Raw genomic sequence first — 15,605 nt, forward strand, 5'->3', positions numbered from 1 at the left:
AACTTCCACAACTGTTCGCGAACGGGCGAACCGGGCGAACCTCCATAGACTTCAATAGGCAGGCGAACTTTAAAACCCACAGGGACTCTTTCTGGCCACAATAGTGATGGAAAAGTTGTTTCAAGGGGACTAACACCTGGACTGTGGCATGCCGGAGGGGGATCCTTGGCAAAACTCCCATGGAAAATTACATAGTTGATGCAGAGTCTGGTTTTAAGCCATAAAGGGCATAAATCACCTAACATTCCTAAATTGTTTGGAATAACATGCTTTAAAACATCAGGGCCTAGATTTAGAGTTTTGTCGGTAAAGACCCGCGTAGCTAACGCCGGCTTTTTTCTGGATGCACCATAAAAATAACTCTGGTATTGAGAGTCCACAAAGGTTCCAAAAAAGGAGCGTAGAGCATTTTTAACGCAGCTTCAACTCTCGATACCAGAGTTGCTTACGCAAGCGGCCAGCCTCAAAAACGTGCTCGTGCACGATTCCCCCATAGGAAACAATGGGGCTGTTTGAGCTGAAAAAAAACACCTGCAAAAAAGCCGCGTTCAGCTCCTAACGCAGCCCCATTGTTTGCTATGGGGAAACACTTCCTACGTCTGCACCTAACACCCTAACATGTGCCCTGAGTCTAAACACCCCTAGCCTTACACTTATTAAACCCTAATCTGCCGCCCCCGCTATCGCTGACCCCTGCATTTTATTATTAACCCCTAATCTGCCGCTCCGTAAACCGCCGCTACTTACATTATCCTTCTGTACCCCTAATCTGCTGCCCCTAACACCGCCGACCCCTATATTATATTTATTAACTCCTAATCTGCCCCCCTCAACGTCGCCTCCACCTGCCTACACTTATTAACCTCTAATCTGCCGAGCGGACTATAATAAAGTTATTAACCCCTAATCCGCATCACTAACCCTATAATAAATAGTATTAACCCCTAATCTGCCCTCCCTAACATCGCCGACACCTAACTTCAAACATTAACCCCTAATCTGCCGACCGGAGCTCACCGCTACTATAATAAATGTATTAACCCCTAAAGCTAAGTCTAACCCTAACACTAACACCCCCCTAAATTAAATATAATTTTAATCTAACGAAATTAATTAACTCTTATTAAATAAATTATTCCTATTTAAAGCTAAATACTTACCTGTAAAATAAATCCTAATATAGCTACAATATAAATTATAATTACATTGTAGCTATTTTAGGATTAATATTTATTTTACAGGCAACTTTGTAATTATTTTAACCACGTACAATAGCTATTAAATAGTTAAGAACTATTTAATAGTTACCTAGTTAAAATAATAACAAAATTACCTGTAAAATAAATCCTAACCTAAGTTACAATTAAACCTAACACTATACTATCATTAAATTAATTAAATAAAATACCTACAATTACCTACAATTAAACCTAACACTACACTATCAATAAATAAATTAAATACAATTCCTACAAATAACTACAATGAAATAAACTAACTAAAGTACAAAAAATAAAAAAGAACTAAGTTACAAAAAATAAAAAAATATTTACAAACATAAGAAAAATATTACAACAATTTTAAACTAATTACACCTACTCTAAGCCCCCTAATAAAATAACAAAGACCCCTAAAATAACAAAATGCCCTACCCTATTCTAAATTACTACATTTCAAAGCTCTTTTACCTTACCAGCCCTGAACAGGGCCCTTTGCGGGGCATGCCCCAAGAAATTCAGCTCTTTTGCCTGTAAAAAAAAACATACAATACCCCCCCCCCCCAACATTACAACCCACAACCCACATACCCCTAATCTAACCCAAACCCCCCTTAAATAAACCCCCCTTAAATAAACCTAACACTAAGCCCCTGAAGATCTTCCTACCTTGTCTTCACCCTACCAGGTTCACCGATCCGTCCTGAAGAGCTCCTCCGATGTCCTGATCCAAGCCCAAGCGGGGGGCTGAAGAGGTCCATGATCCGGCTGAACTCTTCATCCAAGCGGGAGCTGAAGAGGTCCATGATCCGGATGAAGTCTTCATCCAAGCGGGAGCTGAAGAGGTCCATGATCCTGATCAAGTCTTCTATCAACGGCATCTTCAATCTTCTTTCTTCCGGATCCATCTTGCAGACCTCCGACGCGGAACATCCTCTTGTCCCGACGCCTACTAGCCGAATGACGGTTCCTTTAAGGGACGTCATCCAAGATGGTGTCCCTCGAATTCCGATTGGCTGATAGGATTCTATCAGCCAATCGGAATTAAGGTAGGAATATTCTGATTGGCTGATGGAATCAGCCAATCAGAATCAAGTTCAATCCGATTGGCTGATTCGATCAGCCAATCAGATTGAGCTTGCATTCTATTGGCTGTTCCGATCTGATTGGCTGATTGAATATTCTTACCTTAATTCCGATTGGCTGATAGAATCCTATCAGCCAATCGGAATTGGCTGTTCCGATCTGATTGGCTGATTGAATATTCTTACCTTAATTCCGATTGGCTGATAGAATCCTATCAGCCAATCGGAATTTGAGGGATGCCATCTTGGATGACGTCCCTTAAAGGAACCGTCATTCGGCTAGTAGGTGTCGGGAGAAGAGGATGTTCCGCGTCGGAGGTCTGCAAGATGGATCCGGAAGAAAGAAGATTGAAGATGCCGTTGATAGAAGACTTCATCCGGATCATGGACCTCTTCAGCTCCCGCTTGGATGAAGACTTCATCCGGATCATGGACCTCTTCAGCTCCCGCTTGGATGAAGACTTCAGCCGGATCATGGACCTCTTCAGCCCCCCGCTTGGGCTTGGATCAGGACATCGGAGGAGCTCTTCAGGACGGATCGGTGAACCTGGTAGGGTGAAGACAAGGTAGGAAGATCTTCAGGGGCTTAGTGTTATTTTTATTTAAAGGGGGTTTGGGTTAGATTAGGGGTATGTGGGTGGTGGGTTGTAATGTTGGGGGGGGTATTGTATTTTTTTTTTTACAGGCAAAAGAGCTGAATTTCTTGGGGCATGCCCCGCAAAGGGCCCTGTTCAGGGCTGGTAAGGTAAAAGAGCTTTGAAATGTAGTAATTTAGAAAAGGGTAGGGCATTTTGTTATTTTGGGGGTCTTTGTTATTTTATTAGGGGGCTTAGAGTAGGAGTAATTAGTTTAAAATTGTTGTAATATTTTTCTTATGTTTGTAAAAAAAAATTTATTTTTTGTAACTTAGTTCTTTTTTAATTTTTGTACTTTAGATAGTTTATTTCATTGTAGTTATTTGTAGGTATTGTATTTAATTTATTTATTGATAGTGTAGTGTTAGGTTTAATTGTAGATAATTGTAGGTATTTTATTTAATTAATTTATTGATAGTGTAGTGGTAGGTTTAATTGTAACTTAGGTTAGGATTTATTTTACAGGTAAATTTGTAATTATTTTAACTATTTTAGCTATTAAATAGTTCTTAACTATTAAATAGCTATTGTACCTGGTTAAAATAATTACAAAGTTGCTTGTAAAATAAATATTAATCCTAAAATGGCTACAATGTAATTATTCGTTATATTGTAGCTATATTAGGGTTTATTTTACAGGTAAGTATTTAGCTTTAAATAGGAATAATTTATTTAATAAGAGTTAATTAATTTTGTTAGATTAAAATTATATTTAACTTAGGGGGGTGTTAGTGTTAGGGTTAGACTTAGCTTTAGGGGTTAATACATTTATTAGAATAGCAGTGAGCTCCGGTCGGCAGATAAGGGGTTAATAATTGAAGTTAGGTGTTGGCGATGTTAGGGAGGGCAGATTAGCGGTTAATACTATTTATTATAGGGTTAGTGAGGTGGATTAGGGGTTAATAACTTTATAATAGTAGCGGTGCGGTCCGCTCGGCAGATTAGGGGTTAATAAGTGTAGGCAGGTGGAGGCGACGTTGTGGGGGGCAGATAAGGGGTTAATAAATATAATATAGGGGTCGGCGGTGTTAGGGGCAGCAGATTAGGGGTACATAAGTATAACGTAGGTGGCGGTCGGCAGATTAGGGGTTAAAAAAATTTAATCGAGTGGCAGCGATGTGGGGGGGCCTCAGTTTAGGGGTACATAGGTAGTTTATGGGTGTTAGTGTACTTTAGAGTACAGTAGTTAAGAGCTTTATGAACCGGCGTTAGCCCAGAAAGCTCTTAACTACTGACTTTTTTCCTGCGGCTGGAGTTTTGTCGTTAGATGTCTAACGCTCACTTCAGACACGACTCTAAATACCGGAGTTAGAAAGATCCCTTTGAAAAGATAGGATACGCAATTGATGTAAGGGGATCTGCGGTATGGAAAAGTCGCGGCTGAAAAGTGAGCGTTAGACCCTATTTTGAGTGACTCCAAATACCGGAGTTAGCCTAAAACCAGCGTTAGGAGCCTCTAACGCTGGTTTTCACGGCTAACGCCAAACTCCAAATCTAGGCCCAGGTATGATGTTGTATCGATCAGGTAGTGTAAGGGTTATGCCCGCTTCACAGTGACAGACCAAACTCCCCGTTTAAAGGGACAGTCTACACCAGAATTTTTATTGTTTTAAAAGATAGATAATCCCTTTATTACCCATTTCCCAGTTTTGCATAACTAACACATTTATAATAATATACTTTTAACCACTGTGATTATCTTGTATCTAAACCTCTGCAAACTGCCCCTTTTTCAGTTCTTTTGACAGACTTGCAGTCTAGCCAATCACTACCTACTCCCAGATAACTTCTTGTGCACGAGCACAGTGTTATCTATTCGAAATATATGAACTAACATCCTCTAGTGGTGAAAAACTGTTAAAATGCAATCTGAAAGAGGTGGGCTTCAAGGTCTAAGAAATTAGCATATGAACCTCCTAGGTTAAGCTTTCAACTAAGAATACCAAGAGAACAAAGCAAAATTGGTAATAAAAGTAAATTGGAAAATTGTTTAATATTACATGCTCTATCTTAATCGTGAAACTTTATTTTGGCCTAGACTGTCCCTTTAACTCACCGCAAACAACCGCAAACAGTCCATTTGCACAACCACAAACTCCCCATTTGTACAAGGTTGGATACCAAGCTAGCCATGTCCCGTTCCTTGTCCTCACTGATGTCATTGAAGGTCTCTTCCTCCACCCAGCCACGTACAACACCAAGGGTCCTCGAAAGGTGACAACAAGCCCCCTGGGACGCCTGCTGTGTTTGGTCTTCCACCTCCTCAAAGCCACCTTCCTCCTCTGACTCCACTTCTTCAGACTCCTCTCTCTGCATTGCCTATCTCTGCGTTATTATAAGGTGTGTTAAGTAGTACTATTCCTATCAGTTTAATCCCTGTTACGTCCCCTATCAGGGCACGTGTATATGGCATTGATTGTAGGAACCGGGAGATGGAAAAAGATGCTTGGTCGGTCCTCCTACTTCAAATTTGGGGCACTGCGCGTGCAATCTAATGTGCCACCAGATAGGAGTGGTGTGTTAAGTAGTTCTATTCTTATCAGTTTAATCCCTGTTACGTCCCCTATTGTATTGTTGCCAGAAAAATTGATGTTTGTTTCCCAGGCAGAAAGTGCACAAAAACATTACGGCTTGAACCCTAGTTGGTGGCGGATAAGTCACGCAAGTCATCCGGCATTCAGAGATAAAATACAGCAGCGTGTGGACCATTTTTAGCCCAAGGCAGCTCATCTCATCAGGCCTTTTTTAGTCGAATGTATCGCCCACTGTCAGTCCCTTCGGGATCCATCCCTCATTCATCTTAATAAAGGTGAGGTAATCTAGACTTTTTGACCTAGGCGACTTCTCTTCTCAGTGACAATACATCCTTCTGCACTGAAGGTCCTTTCTGACAGGACACTTGAAGTGGGGCAGGCCAGAAGTAATATCGCAAATTGGGATAGCTCAGGCCACAGGTCAAGCCTGCACACCCAGTAGTCAAGGGGTTCATCGCTCCTCAGAGTGTCGATATCTGCAGTTAAGGCGAGGTAGTCTGCTACCTGTTGGTCGAGTCATTATCTGAGGGTTGACCCCAAAGGACTGTGGTGATGCGTAGGACTTAAAAAGCTCTGCATGTCCTCCATCAACAACACGTCTGTAAAGAGTCCTGTCCTTGCCGGCATGGTCGTGGGAGGAGGAGGATTACTTTCACCTCTTCCCCTGTTAGATTCCCGTTGTGCTGTGACATCACCCTTATACGCTGTGTAAAGCATACTTTTTAATTTATTTTGGAACTGCTGCATCCTTTCCGACTTGCGGTAATTCAGTAACATTTCAGGCACTTTATGCTTATACCGGGGGTCTAGTAGCGTGGACACCCAGTACAGGTCATTCTCCTTCAGCCTTTTTATACGAGGGTCCCTCAACAGACACAACAGCATGAAAGACCCCATTTGCACAAGGTTGGATGCCGAGCTACTCATGTCCCATTCCTCATTCACAGTGATCTCACTGAAGGTATCTTCTTCCCCCCAGCCACGTACAACACCACGGGTACCAGATAGGTGACAACGAGCACCCTGGGATGCCTGTTATGGTTGGTCTTCCTCCTCCTCCTCCTCAAAGCCACATTCCTCCTCTGACTCCTCTTCCTCACAATCCTCTTCCAGTATTGCCGCAGGTCCAGAAAGCGATGCTGATAAGGCTATTTCTGGTGGTGATGGTGACCAGAACTCTTCCTCTTCACGCTCATCTACGGCCTGATCCAGCACTCTTCACAGGGCAAGCTCCAGGAAGAAAACAAATGGTATGATGTCGCTGATGGTGCCTTCGGTGTGACTGACTAGGTTTGTCACCTCCTCAAAAGGACGCATGAGCCTACAGGCATTGCGCATGAGCATCCAGTAACGTGGCAAAAAAATTCCCAGCTCCGCAGAGGCTGTCCTAGCACCCCGTTCATAAAAATAGTCGTTAACGGCTTTTTCTTGTTGGATCAGGCAGTCGAACATTAGGAGTGTTGAATTCCAATGTGTCGGGCTGTCGCAAATCAAGCGCCTCACTGGCATGTTGTTTTGCCTCTGGATATCTGAAAAGTGCGCCATGGCCGTGTAGGAACGCCTGAAATGGCCACACACCTTCCTGTCCTGCTTCAGGACGTCCTGTAAGCCTGGGTACTTATGCACAAAGCGTTATACGATCAGATTACACACATGTGCCGTGCACGGCACATGTGTCAACTTGCCCAAATTCAATGCTGCCACCAAATTTCTTCCGTTGTCACTAACCACTTTGCCGATCTCCAGTTGGTGCGGAGTCAGCCACTGATCCACCTGTGCGTTCAGGACAGACAGGAGTGCTGGTCCGGTGTGACTCTCTGCTTTCAGGCAAGTCAACCACAAGACGGTGTGACACTGCCATATCCAGGATGTGGAATAATACCTGGGGAGCTGGGGGGTGCCGTTGATGTGGAGCAAGATGCAGCAGCAGAAGAGGACTCAGCCGAAGAGGTTATGGAAGAGGATGGAGTAGGAGGAGTAGAGGAGGTGGCAGCAGGCCTGCCTGCAAGTCGTGGCGGTGTCACCAACTCCTCTGCAGAGCCACGCATTCCATGCTTGGCAACCGGCAGCAGGTTTACCCAATTTGCAGTTTAGGTGATATACCTGCCCTGACCATGCTTTGCAGACCAGGTATCAGTTGTCAGATGGACCCTTGCCCCAACACTGTGTGCCAGACATGCCATTACTTCCTTTTGCACAATGGAGTACAGGTTGGCGATTGCCTTTTGTGCAAAGAAATTTCGGCTGGGTACTTTCCACTGCGGTGTCCCAATAGCTACAAATTTTTTGAACGCCTCAGACTCCACCAGCTTGTATGGTAAAAGCTGGCGGGCTAAGAGTTCAGTCAAGCCAGCTGTCAGATGCCGGGCAAGGGGGTGACTTTGTGACATTGGCTTCTTACGCTCAAACATGTCCTTGACAGACACCTGACTGTGGGCAGATGAGCAGGAACTGCTCAAGGCGAGACACAGAGTGGCGGATGGTTGAGAGGGGGCAAGGAGAACAGCAGTGGTTGACGTGGCTGAAGATGCTGGACCAGGAGGAGGATGGCGGCTTTGAGTTTGTGTGCTGCTTGTACTCATGTGTTGATCCCATAGGCATTTGTGATCTGCGATCATGTGCCTTCGCAAAGCAGTTGTACCTAGGTGGGTGTTGGACTTCCCACGACTCAGTTTCTTTTGGCACAGGTTGCAAATGGCATCGCTGTTGTCAGAGGCAGACACACCAAAAAAAAAAAAAACACACTGCTGAGCTCTGCAATGACGGCATTCTGGTGGTGGCAACAGCATGCATTGATTGGCATGCTGTCTGGCTGACCCCGGGTGCCGATGCATGCTGTTTGACTGTGCCACTAGCTCCTTGCGGCGACCTTCCCTCCTTCCAACTCGTCTCCTCCTCTCTGTCTTCCCATCTGAACTTTACCCCTCTTCTTCTTCTCTTCTAGGGGGAACCCACGTGACATCCATGGATGCATCGTCATCATCAACCGCTTCACTTGTATCTGACAACTCAACAAAGGAAGCAGCAGCGGGTACAACATCATCATCATCACACCGTATGTCCATGTGTGTAATGCTGCCTGACTGAGACATATCCCTGTTATCTACATCCTTTATCACTATCACTTATTTATTCCAACTGATGTGTAAATAACTCCTCTGACAGATCAAGTAAAGCGGCTGTGGTGCTAGTGTTGGTAGTGGCGGCAGGCGGCGAGTGGTAACTTGAGAGGTGCCCGAAGCTAAGCTGGAGGAGAATGGTGCGTCAAGGTTCCGAGCGGAAGCTGTAGAATTTTGGGTGTCCTGTGTTAGCCAGTCAACTATGTCCTCAGAAATGTTCGAGTTCGGGGTACGTGGCCTCTGAACACTGGGCATTATTCTAGGACCAAAGGGAATCACAGCACCACGAACACGGCGGCCCCTGCGAGGTGGCCTGCCTCTGCCTGTCATTTTTTTTTCGATTAGTGGTACTATGCGTGCAAGCTACTCTGACAACAGATATGAGTGGCACTGTGCACTGGCAGAAGTTGGCAGAGTAGACGCTTGCAGACAACTAACTGCTATTCAATCTATTACAGTCAAAATTGTATTTTTTTTTTAAATGTACACTACTGTTACACCAGATATGAGTTGCACTGGTGTGACACTGTGCCCTGGCAGACAGGCACTGAAACGCACATGTGTGAAGGAAACTGACTGCTATTATTTAACACAGTCAAAAAAGTGTTTTTTTTTTTAAATCTACACTACTGTTACATCAGATATGAGTTGCACTGGGGTGACACTGTGCCCTGGCAGGCAGGCACTGAAACGCACACGTGTGAAGGAAACTGACTGCTATTATTTAACACAGTCAAAAAAGTGTTGGTTTTTTTAAATCTACACTACTGTTACACCAGATATGAGTTGCACTGGGGTGACACTGTGCCCTGGCAGGCAGGCACTGAAACGCACACGTGTGAAGGAAACTGACTGCTATTATTTAACACAGTCAAAAAAGTGTTTTTTTTTTTTTTAAATCTACACTACTGTTACACCAGATATGAGTTGCACTTGGGTGACACTGTGCCCTGGCAGGCAGGCACTGAAACGCACACGTGTGAAGGAAACTGACTGCTATTTTTTTAACACAGTCAAAAAAGTGTTGTTTTTTTTAAATCTACACTACTGTTACACCAGATATGAGTTGCACTGGGGTGATACTGTGCCCTGGCAGGCAGGCACTGAAATGCACGTGTGAAGGAAACTGACTGCTATTATTTAACACAGTCAAAAAAGTGTTGTTTTTTTAAATCTACACTACTGTTACACCAGATATGAGTTGCACTGGGGTGACACTGTGCCCTGGCAGGCAGGCACTGAAACGGACACGTGTGAAGGAAACTGACTGCTATTATTTAACACAGTCAAAAAAGTGTTGTTTTTTTTAAATCTACACTACTGTTACACCAGATATGAGTGGTGGCACTGGGCAAGTGGGCACAGTATATGCTATGAGCCTGACACACACGCTGGCAAGCAGGCAACTGAAATTAGATTACACAGGGAAAAAAAAAGCAGACTGATGTTCTAGCCCTAAAAAGGGCTTTTTGGGGTGCTGTCCTTACAGCAGAGATCAGATGAGTCCTTCAGGACTGTAGTGTAGACACTGAATACACTAGCTTAGCTATCGATTTCCCTATTAACTCAGCAGCAGCTACACTGTCCCTCCTCTCACTAACAATGCAGCTTCCGAATTAATCTTAAATGGATGCTGTCCAGGAGGTAGGAGAGTCTGGGAGGGAGGGTCTGCTGCTGATTGGCTGGAATGTGTCTGCTGACTGTGAGGTACAGGGTCAAAGTATTACTCAATGATGACGAATAGGGGGCGGATCGAACATCGCATATGTTCGCCCGCCGCGGCGAACGTGAACATGCTATGTTCACTGGGAACTATTCACCGGCGAACTATTCGCGACATCACTAGTTTTCATGTGTAATTTAGTTTATTTAATTAGTAGTTATTTTAATTTTAGTATAATAGTTATGTTAGGTTAATTGTTAGTTTAAACTTAGTTTTTTTTTAATTTCACAGGTAAGTTTTTATTTATTTTAAAATAGGGATATTGTAATTTTACTTTAAAGTTAGGGGGTTGTTAGGTTTAGGGGTTAATAGTTTAATTTAGTTTTTGCGACGTGGGGTCTGGTGGTTTAGGGGTCAATAGGTTTATTTAGTGGCGGTGATGTTGGGGAGTGGCAGAATAGGGGTTAATAGCTTTATTATAGTGTTGGGGTGCGGATGAATAGGGGTTAATAACTTTATTATAGTGATGGCGATGTTTGGGAGCGGCGGAATAGGGGTTAATCACTTTATTATAGTGTTGGGGTGCGGGTAATAGAGGTTAATAATTTTATTATAGTGGTGGCAAAGTGGGGGAGCAGCGGAATAGGGGTTAATGCCAGCGATGTCGGGAGCCGTAGATTAGTGGTTAATATGTTTTAAATAGTGTACTTTGTAACATTTTAGTTATGAGTTTTGTGAAACATTTTTGTTACACAAAATCCATAACTACTAGTCTCAGATGGCGGTATGGATCGTGTCGTTATAGGTTGTAACGCAAACATTTTAGCCTCACCAAACAACCTGTAATACCGGCGCTATGGAAATCCCAAGCAAAAATGTAATTTTTTTAAGTGCGGGATTGACGTTGCGTTACAGGCTAAAATACTTGCAGTACAGCTATACCGACAAGACTCGTAATGGCTCCGTTACTGTTTTTATGCTGAAATGGCAATTTTTTCAGCATTAAAACCGTAATGCAAAACTCGTAATCTAGGTGATATATATTTATTTGTTAATATGTGTATATATACATATTAACACATAAATATATATGTATATATTAATATACATATATATTTACATTTCGGTCTATGGGAACACACAGTGCCCATAGACTGCAATGTAAAGGCACTTTTAGTTCCATTTCCCGCCAACTCCCACTACCACCAACTTAAAAGCCCCAAAACTGCCTAGTGCATTTTTTTTTTCAACTTAAAAAAATACTAGATTTTTTTTATATATATAAAAAACTACAATGCTCTCTATTTTGAGGGCCTTTGGGGCACTTTTTGAAAATTAACCAGAGATCTGATTTTGTATATTTTGTATCCATAATATAACTCATTATATATTGAAATATATTTTGTATCCATAATATAACTCATAAGGCTCACCACTATAGGCTGAAGAAAAGAGTCAACCAGTTCGGACAGAGGGCTCCAAAAGGGAATCAACCCCTGAAATGATGGAATGACCGGGGGGATTCTGAGCATCCTTATGGAGCTTTGGAAGAAAATAAAAAACCGGAGTTAACAGTTTTTTAGGTAGCAGTGAATTTAAAAGGGAGGATGGTATGACACCCTTGTGTGAACCTAAAGTCAAGATATCCTCCACTAGGGGCATGTAAGCGGTGGTGGGATTGAAGGTAAATCTTTTATAGACATCCGTATCATGTAGTTGTCGATATGATTCACTAATATAATACTCCCTGTCCATCACCACAACATTGCCTCCCTTATCAGACTCTTTGATGACTAGGGCAGTGTTTTTGCCTAAGGCAATAAGGGATTTGCGTTGTGCAGGTGTGAGGTTGTGTCTAAAACGATCCTTCATTCTGGTTTTGTGGGAGTGAATCTCCTTAGATAAGGTGACAAGTTTTTGCTCAACTGTATGCTGAAAAACTTCTATATTTTTACTTCTGCTATATACAGGGTAAAAATCACTTTTTTTCATGCCAGAAACTGAAGGCGGCCTAGCAACAACCTCAGACTGCATAGTATCCTCATTGAGAATTGTAGTCATATCCAAAATTAGACACTGTTCATCAAACTTAAGTACATCTTTATTCATTTGTTGTTCATTACCAGCACCAACATCTACAACCTGTTCAGTATCATCACTATTACCTTAAAAGTGTTTTTTAAGGGTAAGCTTTCATACGAATAGATTGACATCGTGTATGGTACCGAAAAGGTTGAAATGGGATGTGGGTGAAAAGCCAAGACCTAGACTTAGAACCTCTTTGTCAGTGTATGTTAGAGAGACAGGATTAGAGGAGGAATTCCAAGTACTACTCCTTGCGTTGTAAAGAGATTACACTCAGTAGCGATACAGGTGGTGTAGACAGGAAGCAATTGCTTCACTACATCAAGTGGCAGCAATCTTAGTAAAGAAATTGAGTAGTGAAAATACTTGCAGAAAGTTCACTTATGGTTGTTGCTGTAGAAGTAGTTGGTGTAAAAACACACACAGAGATTCAGGTGAAGTGTAAGAAAGTTAAGTTCCTCTTGAAGAGAGCTCAGTGCCTCGACTAGCTGAATACAACTAATTAAAATACTAAGCACCTGGTTCTGTAAGCGTGGTGCGTTTAAAGGTAAAGTGGTTTGGGCTTATACACTCAAAGATCCAGACCTGAATCCTGACATGACCCCCCTTTCAAGCAAGCTGTCCCACAGCTTGAGTCCTGGGACGATCAGGGAAACACCTATGGAATAGGGACACCAATCTGGGAGCATGGATGTTAGATAAAGGTTCCCAGGTGTCATCCTCTGAAAAATACCCCTTCCAATGGACCAGATACTGTAATCGTCCTTTATGAAGCCTAGAATCCAATAAAGTCTCGACTTCATATTCTTTATATTCGGGGGAGGATGAAGCAGGAGGTAAAACAAGATTTCCTCATCTGTCTAGCCGGTTTCAATAGGGATACATGAAATGTTGGATGGATTTTCATGGACGGAGACAATGCTAAGCTTACAGCATTGTCATTGATTATCTTAGAAATGGAGAAGGGTCCGATAAACATTCCACCTATTTTTTTTGCTGGGTATATGTAATTTCAAGTTTTTGGTGGAGAGCCAAACCTGGTCTCCTATAACATAGGATGGCGCTGGCCGTCTACGTAGATTGTAATGCTTTTTTTGAGAAGATTGTGCTGCTGTGATATTCTGATGGAGATATTCGAAGGTTTCAAGTAAGGAATTATGAAATTCATCCACAAGAGGAGAAGGTGACTGACTGGTTTCTGTTAACAGTATCTTTGGATGGAAACCTTGGTTAGCGAAGAACGGAGACAGTTTTGTTGAAGAGTTGATAGAATTATTGAAAGCAAATTTTGCTAATGGGAGGTAATGGACCCAGTCATGTTGATGATGAGAACAATAACAACGGAGGTATTGCTCCAACCATTGGTTTAATTTTTCAGCTTGTCCGTTTGTTTGTGGGTGAAAAGATGTTGTGTATCTGTGGTCGATATGAAGTAAAAATTCAAAGTAAATTGTGTACCACGATCAGTGGTCAGTACTGGTGGAATCCCAGGAAGTCTGACTATGTGTTTCATGAAGAGATCAGCAGTTTCTGTGGTAGTAGGTAGTTTGTGAAACAGAATAAAATGTGCAATTTTAGTGAAAAGGTCGATCACAACTAAAATGATTGTTTGATTTTCGGAACTCGGAAGTTCTATGATAAAATCCATGCCGAGATGTGGCCAAGGCTTCTCTGGAGTTTTAATCGGTATAAGAAGTCCATAAGGTCGTTGTCTCTCGGGTTTTGAGGTGGCACATACTGCGCAAGTTGATATGTAATCTGAGATAGTTTTTCTCATTGATGGCCACCAAAATTGTCTAGAGATAGTCTCTAGAGTTTTATTAACCCTAAGATGTCCTGAAATAGGTGAATCATTAAAGGTTTGAAGTAGCCGAGTATGTAATTCACGTGGTATATATATTTGTTCCTTATGATAAAAAAAAACATCTGGATTCAATGTTAATTCTGAGTGGGGGATTTCTTTGTCGTTTAAAAATGAGAGACGTATACCCTCTTTAAATCCTTGTCTTGTAGTCACACAGAGGAATCGTTCAGTTGGAATAATGTTCGAGGGGGTTGTACAAGTATGTGGCTTGAGTTCCCTTCTTGATAAGGCATCTGCCTTTCCATTCTTGTTAGCTGGTCTGTAGATAATGTGGAAATTAAAACGGGTGAAGTACAGACTCCAACGAACCTGTCTGGCTGAAAGGGTCTTATTCCTTTGTAGAAATTTAAGATTTTTATGGTCTGTGTATATTATTATAGGAATAGATGCTCCTTCTAGGAGGTGTCTCCAGTGTTCCAATGATTTTCCTAATGGCTAAAAGTTCCTTCTCCCCGATGGGGTAATTTATTTCAGCAGGACTCATGACCTTAGAGAAATAAGAGACAGGGTGTATTGGAGATTCGGTAGATTTCCTTTGTGAGAGTATAGCTCCTATTGCGAAATCTGAAGAGTCAACTTCAAGTATATACTGTAGTTTTGGGTCCGGGAAACGCAATATGGGTGCAGTAGTGAACCTTTGTTTGAGGTGTTCAAATGCTTCAGATGCTGTAGGAGACCATTGAAACGGAGTAGAAGAACTGGTCAGACGAGTAAGGGGTTTCGCAATTTTGGAGTAGTTTTTAATACATTTTCTGCAATAATTTGTGAAACCAAGAAAGCATTGGAGTTCTTTCTTAGTTGTAGGTTGTTTTCGATCTTTTACTGTTTGTACCTTCTTTTTCTCCATCTTTTTTTTCAGCGGGTCTGATGTGATAACCAAGAAAAGTTATTTCATTGCTATGGAAAAGACATTTTTCTGGCTTGGCGTATAGTTGGTGTACTCTGAGTCTCGATAAGACTTTTCTGACATCTTTTATATGTTGTTCCAACGTTTTTGAATAAATAAGGATGCCATCAAGATAGATAACAATACATACATCAAGGAGGTCTCTGAAAACATCATTAATGAAATTTTGAAAAGTGGCTGGGGTGTTGCAAAGGCCAAACGACATGACCGTATACTCGAATAGTCCATATCTGGTACTAAATGCTGTCAGCCACTCATCTCCCTCTCTGATACAAATTAAATTGTACGCCCCACATAAGTCGAGTTTTGTGTAAACTTTTGCTTGTTATAAGCTTTCTATAAGCTCAGGTATTAACGGGAGAGGGTACCTATTCTTAATGGTCCTTTTATTCAATTCTCGATAATCGATAATTGGTCTCAAGGTAGAATCTTTGTTTCTTACAAAAAACATACCCGCGCATGTAGGTGATGGGGGGTAGTTATCAAGCCGTCAACC

Source organism: Bombina bombina, chromosome 5 (genome assembly GCF_027579735.1).
Source record: "Bombina bombina isolate aBomBom1 chromosome 5, aBomBom1.pri, whole genome shotgun sequence".
NCBI classification, from domain to species: Eukaryota; Metazoa; Chordata; class Amphibia; order Anura; family Bombinatoridae; genus Bombina; species Bombina bombina.